Raw genomic sequence first — 11,958 nt, forward strand, 5'->3', positions numbered from 1 at the left:
TTTCTCTACGTTACCGACATTTTTTCTTTCGAATATATGATTGTATCCATGAGAGCTTGAAGTGTTTTTCGGTTTTCCCCCCTTTCTTGTGCCTTTGCATCTGTGATAGCCAACTCCACCCGCTGAGAAAAGGTGATTTTAGTATTTTATTGTTGTCTTTGGAACTGAGATCTTGGTCAGCAAACAAACGTGCACTTGTATGTCTTGCTTGCAGTAAATCTAAAATTGTGAAGAAAATGATTTTGAAATTAGATCTAGACAAACAATATCCACTCTCTCTCAAAAACACACGTACACATGCATGCTCTGACATGTGTTCGAAGACTCCCTACCTGAATCAAATGTTTAAGCAGCTAACTTGTTCACCTAATGAAATACAATATTTCATGTCACGGATCAGCAAGGAAAAAGGATAACAGATAGCAAAACCATCGACTTCATTGAAAAGGTAACTACTATCTAACCATCTTCTTTCTCCAACACATATATATGATATATTTTTAGATTAAAGACTTAAAATAATTGGTAAAATATTGAAGCAGCACAACTCTTTCAATATATACAAATAAACATAATAAGGGAGAAATTTTTGAAGAATAAACTTTATTGAAGTAAATGTTTTCAATACTTGAAACTTTTGTGAATTTTTATTTTTAGCTCTTGAACAATTTTTCTATTAATTTTAGTTTCTGAACATTTGACACTTTTCACTTGTAGTCTTTAAACCTTTTTCTCCCATTAGGTGTCAAAACTTTTTTAATTCATGTATAAAGATGAATAAAATTTATACGGAGACTAAAAATGAAAATTGACAAAAGTTCACAGACTAAACACATCAGTAAAATAGGATTCCATGAGTCTTCCACGTGATGCAAAGCTCGGCAGTCAAATAGGTGGACCATTCTATGTAATGGCCTAATCAGGCTAGCTAGCATCATTCTTTAGATTAGCATCCCCTTGTATTATGATGTTTATAGTGTGAAGTATTCAAAGAATCATACCACTTGACAAAAAGCCGTATTATGCAATTTTTTTTGTTACTAATTATATTAAAAACTAATAGATTAATTTGGTGAAATTATTTTAGGAAGGAATCTGAAGTTAAAATTTTGCTTCTAACTTGTACAACTGACTTTTACCTCATAACATCAGTAAATTGGTAGATTTCTCTTTTTTACCACATGTTGAAACATTAGTTATAATTTTAGTGTTGTTTCATAAGTGCAGGAAGCTAAACTGTTGAAACCCATCAGCAATAGAGAAGTTTGTTGATTCATGATCAATTGTAAAACACCATATCTTTTTTATTGGCTGAAAAATTGAATAATAAAAAGAAAAAAAATTAAAGAGTTTAACCCATATTTTGTATGGTTAATTTACAATAACTCATATATAACACACAAACTGCTATTTTATGCGACAAAATTTGTAAAACCTTTTTAAACTTTATATTTATTTTAATTTTTTTTATTATAATTATTTATAAGTTAAATTTTAATATTCTTAAACTTGATTCTGATTTGGCAAGAAGTGTGTAGAGGGTGATACTTCTCTTCTTGACATCCATTAGTCAACAGATCTAGTTTGTCATATCTTCTTAGTAAGGTACCTTAAACTGAATTATATATATATATATCTAATTTATTTATCTAGTTGAAGAAATGAGATGAATTATATTTATGTAGTTGATGAAATAAGATGACTTATATTTGGATCTTCTACCTACTTAGATAAATGAAATAATAGCTTCAAATAACATTGATTTAGTATATGATTTGCTATTGTACTATATAGAGGCACCATAAAAATTCAATTGTGTAAATAAATTTCTGCCACAGAAGAAGAAAAATGGACCATAGTTGGATGAATGCAAGAAGAATCAGTGATGAGTATCAAAATAGGGTTGAACAATTTTTGGAATTTGCTCAACGAAATGGAACAAATTTAAATGGAAAATTTTATTGTCCTTGTGTTAATTGTTTAAATGGGAGATGACATGAAATTGATGAAATACGGGACCACCTTATTTGTGATGGGTTTTTAACGAGCTATACAACAAGGATATGGCATGGTGAAGATCAAGATACTCGAACAGTGTCTCATACTGAGGAAGGTGATGTAGAAATGGAAGATCAAATAGAGGACATGATTCGTGATGTGGGACAAGAGTCTTTCCAACAAGCACATTCACATGTGTATGATACTTGAAAAAGTGACTCAGAGACACCCTCTAACATCCCAAATTTTTCTACTAATACTACAAATTATTATTATTTATTTTTGTATTTATGAAGATTATTTTCTTATAATTATTTTGATTAATTAAATGAGTTTGATTGAATTTTTAAAGGTTTTTAATAATAATCATTTATGAAAATTATTTTGTATAATATTATTAATTATGATATTTTTGTTATAATTATTATTAGAAGAAAATCATGTTTTAAATTGTATTGATATTTTATTTTGATATATATATACGTTATTTATTTATTTATTTATTAATCAGTAATTTGGATTTTCGTAGCTCTGGAACGGGCCGTTCCACTTTGGGAACGGGCCGTTCCAAATCAAGCATTCGTGGGTAAAAATTTAACCCAGAACGGGCCGTTCCACTTTAGGAACGGGCCGTTCTGGATGTGACTTTAAAAGAACAAAGTTTGACTCAGAACGGGCCGTTCCACATTGAAACGGGCCGTTCCAGAAACCCCAGAACGGGCCGTTCTGGTTTTGGAACGGGCCGTTCTGGGAGAGGCTTTTGTACCTATTCCGTGTGCCCAGAACGGGCCGTTCCGGATTCGGAACGGGCCGTTCTGGCCGCGACCTGATGCCTATAAATAAAGCGTTTTGCACTCTCTAAAACTCATTTTTTCATTTTCTAATCTTCTTCCTCCTTTCTCTCTGAAGACGAAGGGGAACCTAGAGGGGGCGACCAACAAGATTCGGCTCCTGCTTATCGAGGTAAGGGGGGAGTGAGAAACCTCGCTCTGGGTGTGGGATTGTATGCTGGGTAGTGGGGTTGGCCCCTAATCCTGTGTTTGTTGCATTTTTTGTATGCTTATGTATGAGGGGTTTTTCCCAATTGTATCTGTTTTGCCTATTGTTTTCTTATATGTAATTAATCGTATGAATTGAGATTTCTATGGGTTCCTATGGGAAACCCTAAGGGAATGCATTGATAATTGTAAGAGGAAAATTTTAAATGTTTTGTGTTTTACCTTCTGAGTTTTCTGTTGTGTTTCTTGATATTTGCTGAGTGTAAATATGTATATAATCTTGAAAATAAACAAGTTTTGATATGAATTAGAGTGCTCTGTGGGTTCCTGTGGGAACCCTATGAGAAACAGGCAAAATGTGAATATTTTCTGTTTTGCTTTCTGATTGTTCTGATGTATTCCTTGTTGAATGAGATGTATAAATATGTGTTTATTTTTGAAAATAGATCAGTTTTGATATGATTTTGAGTGCTCTGTAGAAACTATGTGAATATGATGAGATGATGTGAAAAATGATGATTATGTGAATATGATGAGATGATGTGAAAAGTGATGACTATGTGAATATGATGAGATGATGTGAAAAGTGATAATGAGACATGATAATGTGATATGGGAATGAGAAATGATAATGAGATATGAGAATGCATAGAGTCTTGAATGACATGCATCATTTGCATAAGTGTTTTAAGGGTACGATATGGAATACACCGCCAGAGAAGGCCCCCTAGTGTAAAAGCTTTGGGGATTAGTCCTTGGGGATAGCTCGGTTTGGAAGTCCCAGTCTCGCCCATTGTGTGCATGGGATGTATCTTGCGCGGCTTAGCTATCCCGACGAGACTCTGGTAGTATATCCTTCTAGTGAGAGTGCGCAGAGGGTGTGACCTGGCATGTACTCCTAGACTACTCTTCGTGTATTGCTAGCGGCAATATGCCATGTGATGTTTTACTGGCGCCACATGCATGATAATATGTAGTCCGTGTCCATGCATATGCATTCTTAATGTTATATGATAAAGTGATGGTTTATGTCTTGGATGAGTGTGATGTTATTATTAATTTATCTATGTTATACTTATTTTGTTTGTGTTTGGCTATTCGGCGTATATTTCTACACTGTGAGCCAGAGTGAGATGTTTCTCACTCCCTTTTCTCGTGTTGTTTTGCTGTGACTATTATACAGGTGATCATCAGTGTGAGGCTGAGGATGTTGGTGATGAAGCTTAGGCTTCTATGTTGGGTTTTGCTCTGATAGGACATGTGACATCGGAACATAGATAGGATTAGTTTAAGATGTTCTTATTAAATTATTTTGAAAAATTCAGTTTTATTTCTTTGTAATTTTACCGGCATGTTATTTGGATTAAGTTTATGAATGTGAACTCTTTACCCTTACGTAGTTGGAAATTTGATTTTTATTGATGTAAAATTATATATATTTTTTTATAATTACTGTATATGTATGTTGGGGTAGAGTGTGTCACACACCCTTGTTTTCTGATTGTACAACCTTCACACGATTATCAGCGATCTTAAGATTGATGAATTTGAAGGCAAAATATGGGTGGAGCGATAAAAGTTTCACAGAATTGCTTGAGTTGTTGAAGTTAATGCTTCCAAAAGATAACACGTTGCCAGACCGTCATTATGAGGCAAAAAAGGTTGTGTCCGATGGGTCTACAATATAAGAAAATACATGCATGCCCTAGTGATTGCATATTGTATAGAAAAGAGTTTGAAACATTGCACAAATATCCTCGTTGTGGGCTATCACGGTACAAACTGAAGGATGGTGGTGGTAGTAGTGATGAAGATGTATATGAAAAGGGGGGCCCAGCAAAGGTGTTATGGTATCTTCCAATCATTCCAAGGTTTAAGCGATTGTTTGCTAATGCAACTGATGCAATGAACCTTACATGGCATGCAGACAATAGAAATTGTGATGGCATGCTTCGGCATCCGGCTGATTCTCCACAATGGAAAAAAATTGATGGGTTATTTCCAGATTTTGGTAGTGAGGCAAGAAACCTTAGGCTCGGACTTGCTTCAGATGGAATGAATCCGTTTGGTAACTTAAGCACCAACCATAGTTCATGGCCTGTTCTCCTTTTAATTTACAATTTGCCTCCTCTGTTGTGCATGAAGAGAAAATATGTGATATTGTGTATGATGATTGAAGGCCCAAGACAACCAGGAAATGACATAGATGTTTACCTAAGTCTCTTGATTGAGGACTTGAGAATTTTGTGGGAAGAAGGGGTTGATGTGTTTGATGGGTATCGTCAACAAAGTTTCAAGTTGCGTGCAATGATATTTTGTACTATTAATGATTTTCCAGCATATGGGAACTTGAGTGGATATAGTGTTAAAGGACATCACGCATGCCCTATCTATCAACAACAGACAAGCTACCTACAACTAAAGCATGGAAAGAAAACTGTTTACACTAGGCATCGAAAATTTCTCAGACCTAATCACCCATATCGGAGATTGAAAAAAGCTTTTAATGGATGTCAAGAACATGAAATTGCACCGATACCCTTAACTGGTGAGCAAGTTTATGATCAGGTCAAGGACATAAATATTATCTTTGGAAAGATCCAAAAGAAGTAAATTGAGAAAAACTTGTGGAAGAAGAGGTCAATATTTTTTGATCTTCCATATTGGTGCCATCTAGATGTTAGACACTGCATAGATGTTATGCATGTGGAGTAAAATGTATGTGATAGTGTAATAGGCACACTTTTAAACATTAAAGGTGATGGAATAACACTAAGGCCAAGAAGTCCAAGAGGTGATGTATTGAAGGAAGCAAAAGGAATGGGTTAGTGTTGAAAAAATCATAGGAGGAGTAAGCCTATTTTTGGGCTTAGCTCCTAAGTTTTTATAGCATTTATTTTTATTCCTATTTTGCCCTTGTCTTTAAATTCCTATTTTACCCTTGTATTTTGGGGTATTTTAGTCATAGAATTTATTTTACTTGTATTTCCAATTTTACCATTGTATTTTGGGGTGTTTAGGACTTAGAATTTATTTTCCCTTGTATTTCCCATTTTACCCTTGTATTATGGGGTGCTCTAGATAATTAGGTTTTTAATTTTGGGCTAGGTTGTTAATTAGAGGGTGACGCATGTTTTTGGTGTTATTGGGTCTATTTTTGGTGTTAGAAAGGCTTAGGCCCAAGTGGAGGGCAAAGGTTGCATGATCTTATCATGCACCTAGATATAGCCAATCTAAACCCAAAGATTCCATCCTTGGCCACCAAGTTGCATCTAGGGTTCATTTGCATTTCATTTGGAATGCATTTGCCTACTCCAAATGCAACCCTAGATGCCTCCCCTCCTATAAATACCCAATGCACCACACCTTGTAAATACTTTGGAATATATGAATTTGAGTGAGCATTTTTGCCTCAAATCCTTTCCTTAGTCACTTGGCCTACACAACCTACCTTTCCCATCTCCTCCCTTGAGTGAGTTTAGGGTTCCTTGAGTGGCCTTCACCTCCACCTAGTGAAGAAAGCCAACCTAGAAGCACCCAAAACACCATCCTCCCTTCACCTCTCATATTCGCCCAAATCAACCCATTTACGTCCACCTCCCTTTTGCCACACCCTTGAAGGAACATCCACCCTTAAGGTCATCATTTTGGCCTTAGCAAGGAGATTCTTCCCACCTTGGACGTCCATGATCAACCCTTGGTGGAAGGAGTCCATCAAAAGGCAAGACAAAGGATGGATTTAATGCTCGTCAAGATTTGTTAGAGATTGGTATACGTTCACAATCACATCCAAGGTCAGAAGGTAAGCGTACATATTTGCCTCCAGCATGTCATACTTTGTCAAGAAAAGAGAAAACAAGTTTTTGTCAGTGTTTACGAGGTGTGAAAGTTCCACAGGGATACTCTTCAAATGTTAAGAGCCTTGTATCATGGAAAGATCTTAAATTGGTTGGCTTAAAGTCTCATGATTTTCATGTCTTGATGCAAAAACTCTTACCTGTGGCTATATGTGGCATTTTGCCTAATAATGTCAGAAGTGTGTTAACTCGTTTGTGCTTCTTTTTTAATGCTATATGTGCTAAAGTCATTGACCCTAAGAAGTTGGATGAGTTGGAAAATGAGTCTGTTATTATCCTATGCCAATTGGAGATGTATTTTCCTCCGGCTTTTTTTGACATCATGATCCACTTGATTGTTCATCTAGTTAGGGAGATTAGACTATGTGGCCCTGTTTATTTACAATGGATGTACCCAGATGAGCGTTACATGAAGATTTTAAAAGGGTATAGCAAGAATCCATACCGTCTAGAAGCATCTATTGTTGAAAGGTACATTGCAGAAGAAGATATTGAATTTTGTTTAGATTACATGTCCAAAGCAAAACCTGTAGGGATTCCTAAGTCTCGTCATGAGGATAGATATGAAGGTAAGGGTACAAAAGGCCAAAAAGTTAAATTCATTCTTCGAAAGGAATTACTTCAAGCACATCTGTATATATTGAACAACACTGAGGAGGTTCTTCCTTACATATTTGAGCATCAAGCCCTTTTGAAGAAAAAAAACCTAGAATGAACGAAAAATCATTGGTCAATGAGCATAATAAAACATTCTTAAAATGGTTCAAAGAAAAAGTCTTTAGTGATGATAATGTTTCTAACACATTAAAATGTCTTGCAAATAAACCTAAATATAATGTTTTTACTTATACTGGCTATGATATCAATAACTTTTCCTTTTACACAAAGTCACAAGATGACAATAGTACCATGCAAAATAGTGGGGTTACTCTTCAGGCTCAATCCATGCATTTTTCTAGTAGAAATGATAAAAATCCCGTTGTGGCATCCACAAGTTACTATGGAGTCATTGAAGACATTTGGGAGATTAGTTATGATGCCTTTAAAGTTCTTGTTTTTAACTGCAAATGGGTTGATATTAACATTGGTGTGCGAACCGATGAAATGGGATTTACAATTGTAGACCTTAGCAAGGTGGGTGATAAGGATGAACCTTTCATCATGGCAAACCAAGCAACACAAGTATTTTATGTCAAAGATCCTATTGATGAAAGGTGGTATGTGGTTCTACAAGGTAGAAGTGTACACAATGTTGATGATTTAACAGTTGAATTTTGGGAGAGTCTTTCTTTCTCAACACGTATGCCTACTAACAACGAAGAAATTGAGCAAGATGACGTTCATGCCACTCGTAATGACCATGATGAAGGCATATGGGAAAACATTACTATTTAATTACCGCATTAAGTTATGTTTATCTTGATGTATAATTTAATATTCTTTTTCATTCATTTTTTCATGTTTTTAATTCATTTTATTACTTTTCCAATTGACCTTGGTTATTTTTTTGGCAAAACAGACACATGGATACTCAACCGAGCACTGCTCCTCAAGGCTCCCATACTCCTCAAGGCTCCCCTGCTCCTACAGTCCCTACTTCACATGCTACATCTAAGAAAAAGAGGAAGCCGACACGAATGAAAAGTTTAGCCCGTAAGCGCATGAAAGGGCCCAAAATATCACTTGATGTGGATCCCACTACTGGGATAGTTTCAAGGCCAAACAAAGCTCAATTTTCAAGTTATTTGGGAACCCTTGCTAGAGACAAGATTAGTATTTTAGTCCCTTCTTGGAAAGAAGTCCCACAAACTACTAAAAACATGATTTGGCAGGATATTTTGGTATTTCCACTATATTTACATAATTTGACAAAATGATAATCATTTTTAATGTTATTATTATTAACTCTTAAATCTAAAAATGTTTTGTAGGGAGTGTATGACATCAATGATACTAATATATTGAAGAGTAAAATGCTTTCCTCTGTTGCTACAAAATTTAGGCAACATAAGTCTTATCTTACAAGGGAGTGAGTACATGGGAAATACAAGGGTAAAAGTCCTTGTGATGAGTATAATATTGACCCTAAAGAATGGGAAAAATTTAAAGAAATTCGAAATGACCCTTCTTGGAAGGTAAGTAGTGTTTATTGTTTTTAAAATTTATATTATATTTTTATTTATTTTTTACTTTTACTTATGGGGTTATTAAATTATTGCAGCTTGTAAGAAAAAAAAGCACAAGATATCCAGAAACTTAATAATGCTCCCCACCTATTATCTCGTGGGGGTTATGAGCTGCTTGTGAGAAATTTTATGAAAAGTGAAATTAAGAGACTTAAGGAGGAAGCAATATAATGCGGTGCTAGTGAGGATGTAGTGATTATCCTCCACCTCCTCCTCCACGCCATAGGTTGTGGAACATGGCTCTCACAAAAGGTTCGGGTGAGATGACTTCTGAGTCTGCTAACCAAGTTGCAGAAAAATTTGTATTTTTTTTTTATAAAAAAATCTCATTACCTATCTTAAGATTTGTTGTAGAATTTTTTATTGTAGGATATATTATAAACAAAGTTTATTTATTGTAGAATGAGTTGGAGGAGCAAACATCACAAGGTTCTTTTATTCCGGAAGGTCGTCAAGATATATTGACTACTGCCCTTGGGCGACTAGAGCACCCTGGTCGTGTTCGTACAGTTGGGGCTGGTGCTACTATTAGTAATTACTTTGGACCACTGTCAAAAGGCTCATCCTTATCTAAATTGAGCCCCCAGGATTTTGAAGCCTTCACACAACAAATATATGTACGGGTCACACAAAGTTTAATGTCAAAGTACCTAAATATGAGTGCTCAACAGTCACAGGATGTTCCTCCAGTTGAGGTAGATCATGCTATGGTGGCTCGTGCTAGCACTAAAGGCAGTTGTCCAACTCCTTCAAGTGCTACTATTGTTGGTAATCCCTTTGGGGTGAGCCTCATGCTGATATCTCCAATCAATGTGAGTTATGCCTTGATGAGATTCCTCCTCGTGTAGTGGCCATTGGTAGAGTTTATGAGGGGAATTTAGTCATACACCATGTGCCTTTGACAAATGATTTGGTGAAGGTGGTTGTTGAGCAAGTTCGAGATTCTAATGCTCCAGTTCCCGTACCTACTTCAGAGGTTCAATTGGTTGGACAGGTCCTACAGACTTTCTTTTCATGGCCGAGACATCTTGTGAGAGATATTTCAACCACGGTATATATTTTTAACCTATGGTTTTCATTATTAATATTTTTATTTACCAATACATATTTTTGCTTATTAATATCAATATTTGATTTTTGATCATTGTATAGGGAATTGATGGAGAAAACATACGAGTACCACCTCCTGATAAGTCAAAACTTAATAGTGATCCTATTAGTGACTTGCGTGAGGCGTCAAAGTCCTTACTTTATGGCCAACCATTTCAGGTGACTTCTCTAACTAATATGAAGAGTATTTAACATATTTTTATTTTAGGTTTGTTACTTACCCAATCTAATCATTTTAGGTGATATGTCCTGCAAGTCTATTTGGTGTCATCATGATTTTAAGTTGTATATTTCATTTCAAGATATATATGAATTAATACAACCTGAAATGCTCAACATCTCAATCATACAATTATGGATGTTGTAAGTACACAATTCTTAGTATCATTATCTTTTTAACTATGATGCATTCATAATTAATTCTTTCTTTTGTATATATTTCAGATATTTGAATCAAAAAATTGAGGAGCTTGGCCATGGTAACTTGTATGGATTTTTTGAGCCCCAGACAATACAAAAATCAGGGAATAAAAAAGCTGAGTCTCAAAATTATATCAATGAAAGGATAAAAACTTCACCAAAGCAAATTTACTTGGCTCCTTATGTCAATCAGTAAGTGCATGTTTGTTAATTGCATTTATTTTATGTATATGTTGTGTAACTAATTGTGGCTCAATATAGAAATCATTGGCAGCTCTTGGTTCTTTGTCCTACAAACAATGTTGCAATCTGGTTTTGTTCTTTGCATCGTAAGCCTAATGTACAATTCAAAAATTTAATAAAAAGGTAAACTTTAATTTGTAACATGTATTAACTTTATGCTCTCTATTATAAATTTTAATCATGTAACTTATTTGGATTTATTTTCTTTAGTGTTATGGTTGTGTATAATGTTATGAGTGGTAGATCTACAGCACAACCAAAGAACCTAGATTGGATCTACGTGATGAATTGGATGTTGGACATAATTGAAGGAGAAGTAACAACTGATTGGATCGAGGTAATATAATTCTTTTATTTTTAACAATATTGATTAATTTCTTTTAATGATTATGATGTAACTAATATCATCATGTATGTTACAGCTTTTTGACGATGTTGCACCATTGCCAGAAAAAAAATTGGAAGACATTCGCAGTCAATGGGCAAAGTTCTTTTTAGAAAAATTTAGAAATAGATCATGATTTTTGACGATGTTGCATTTTGGTTTTTGGTTACGTGGAGGGTTAGATCACATTTTAGTTTTTATTTCTGGTTGATTTGGTGTTGGATTGCTATACTTATTCGTTATTATGTTTGCATTATATCAAATTTTAGTTTCGATTTTTGATTTGGTATTCTACTAGATGTTCAATTTTATCAAGTTGTTCTACTAACTTGGCTGATTTTCTTGGTTACAATCTACCTTTTTTTTATTGGCATTCTCCTTAGCATGATTTTGCTGCAAGTTTAACTGGTTGATGTTGGATGATTGGAGAAATTGGCTACATTTAGGGCTAGAATTATTGTTTCTCTTATTTTCTTTAAAATTATAGTAGTATAAAAGAATGAGGGTGATCACATAAAAGAATGACAATGATCTTATAAATTTTAGGACTAGAATTGTTGTTAGATATATTGTTGATTTAGGTGAAGACAAATAGCTTATAATAGCTGTCGGGAACAAATACCATGCCATAGTGGGCTGTTTCATGCTTTAATATGGTTTGTTATTGTCATTTTGGTGGACAAGTTTTATAACCTTGATTTTTAGTATTTTTCTTCATTAGTTGTAGATGAAAATTAAAATTAATTACATATGCCATATAG

General features: G+C 34.6%; 1 pseudogene; it reads left to right on the plus strand.

The window, feature by feature from the left end:
* Positions 1 to 1,762: 1,762 nt before the first annotated feature.
* On the plus strand, positions 1,763 to 8,248 carry LOC145954814 (uncharacterized; annotated as a pseudogene).
* Positions 8,249 to 11,958: the final 3,710 nt, after the last annotated feature.

Source organism: Cajanus cajan, chromosome 2 (genome assembly GCF_000230855.2).
Source record: "Cajanus cajan strain Asha chromosome 2, NIPB_CcT2T_4, whole genome shotgun sequence".
Taxonomy (NCBI): domain Eukaryota; kingdom Viridiplantae; phylum Streptophyta; class Magnoliopsida; order Fabales; family Fabaceae; genus Cajanus; species Cajanus cajan.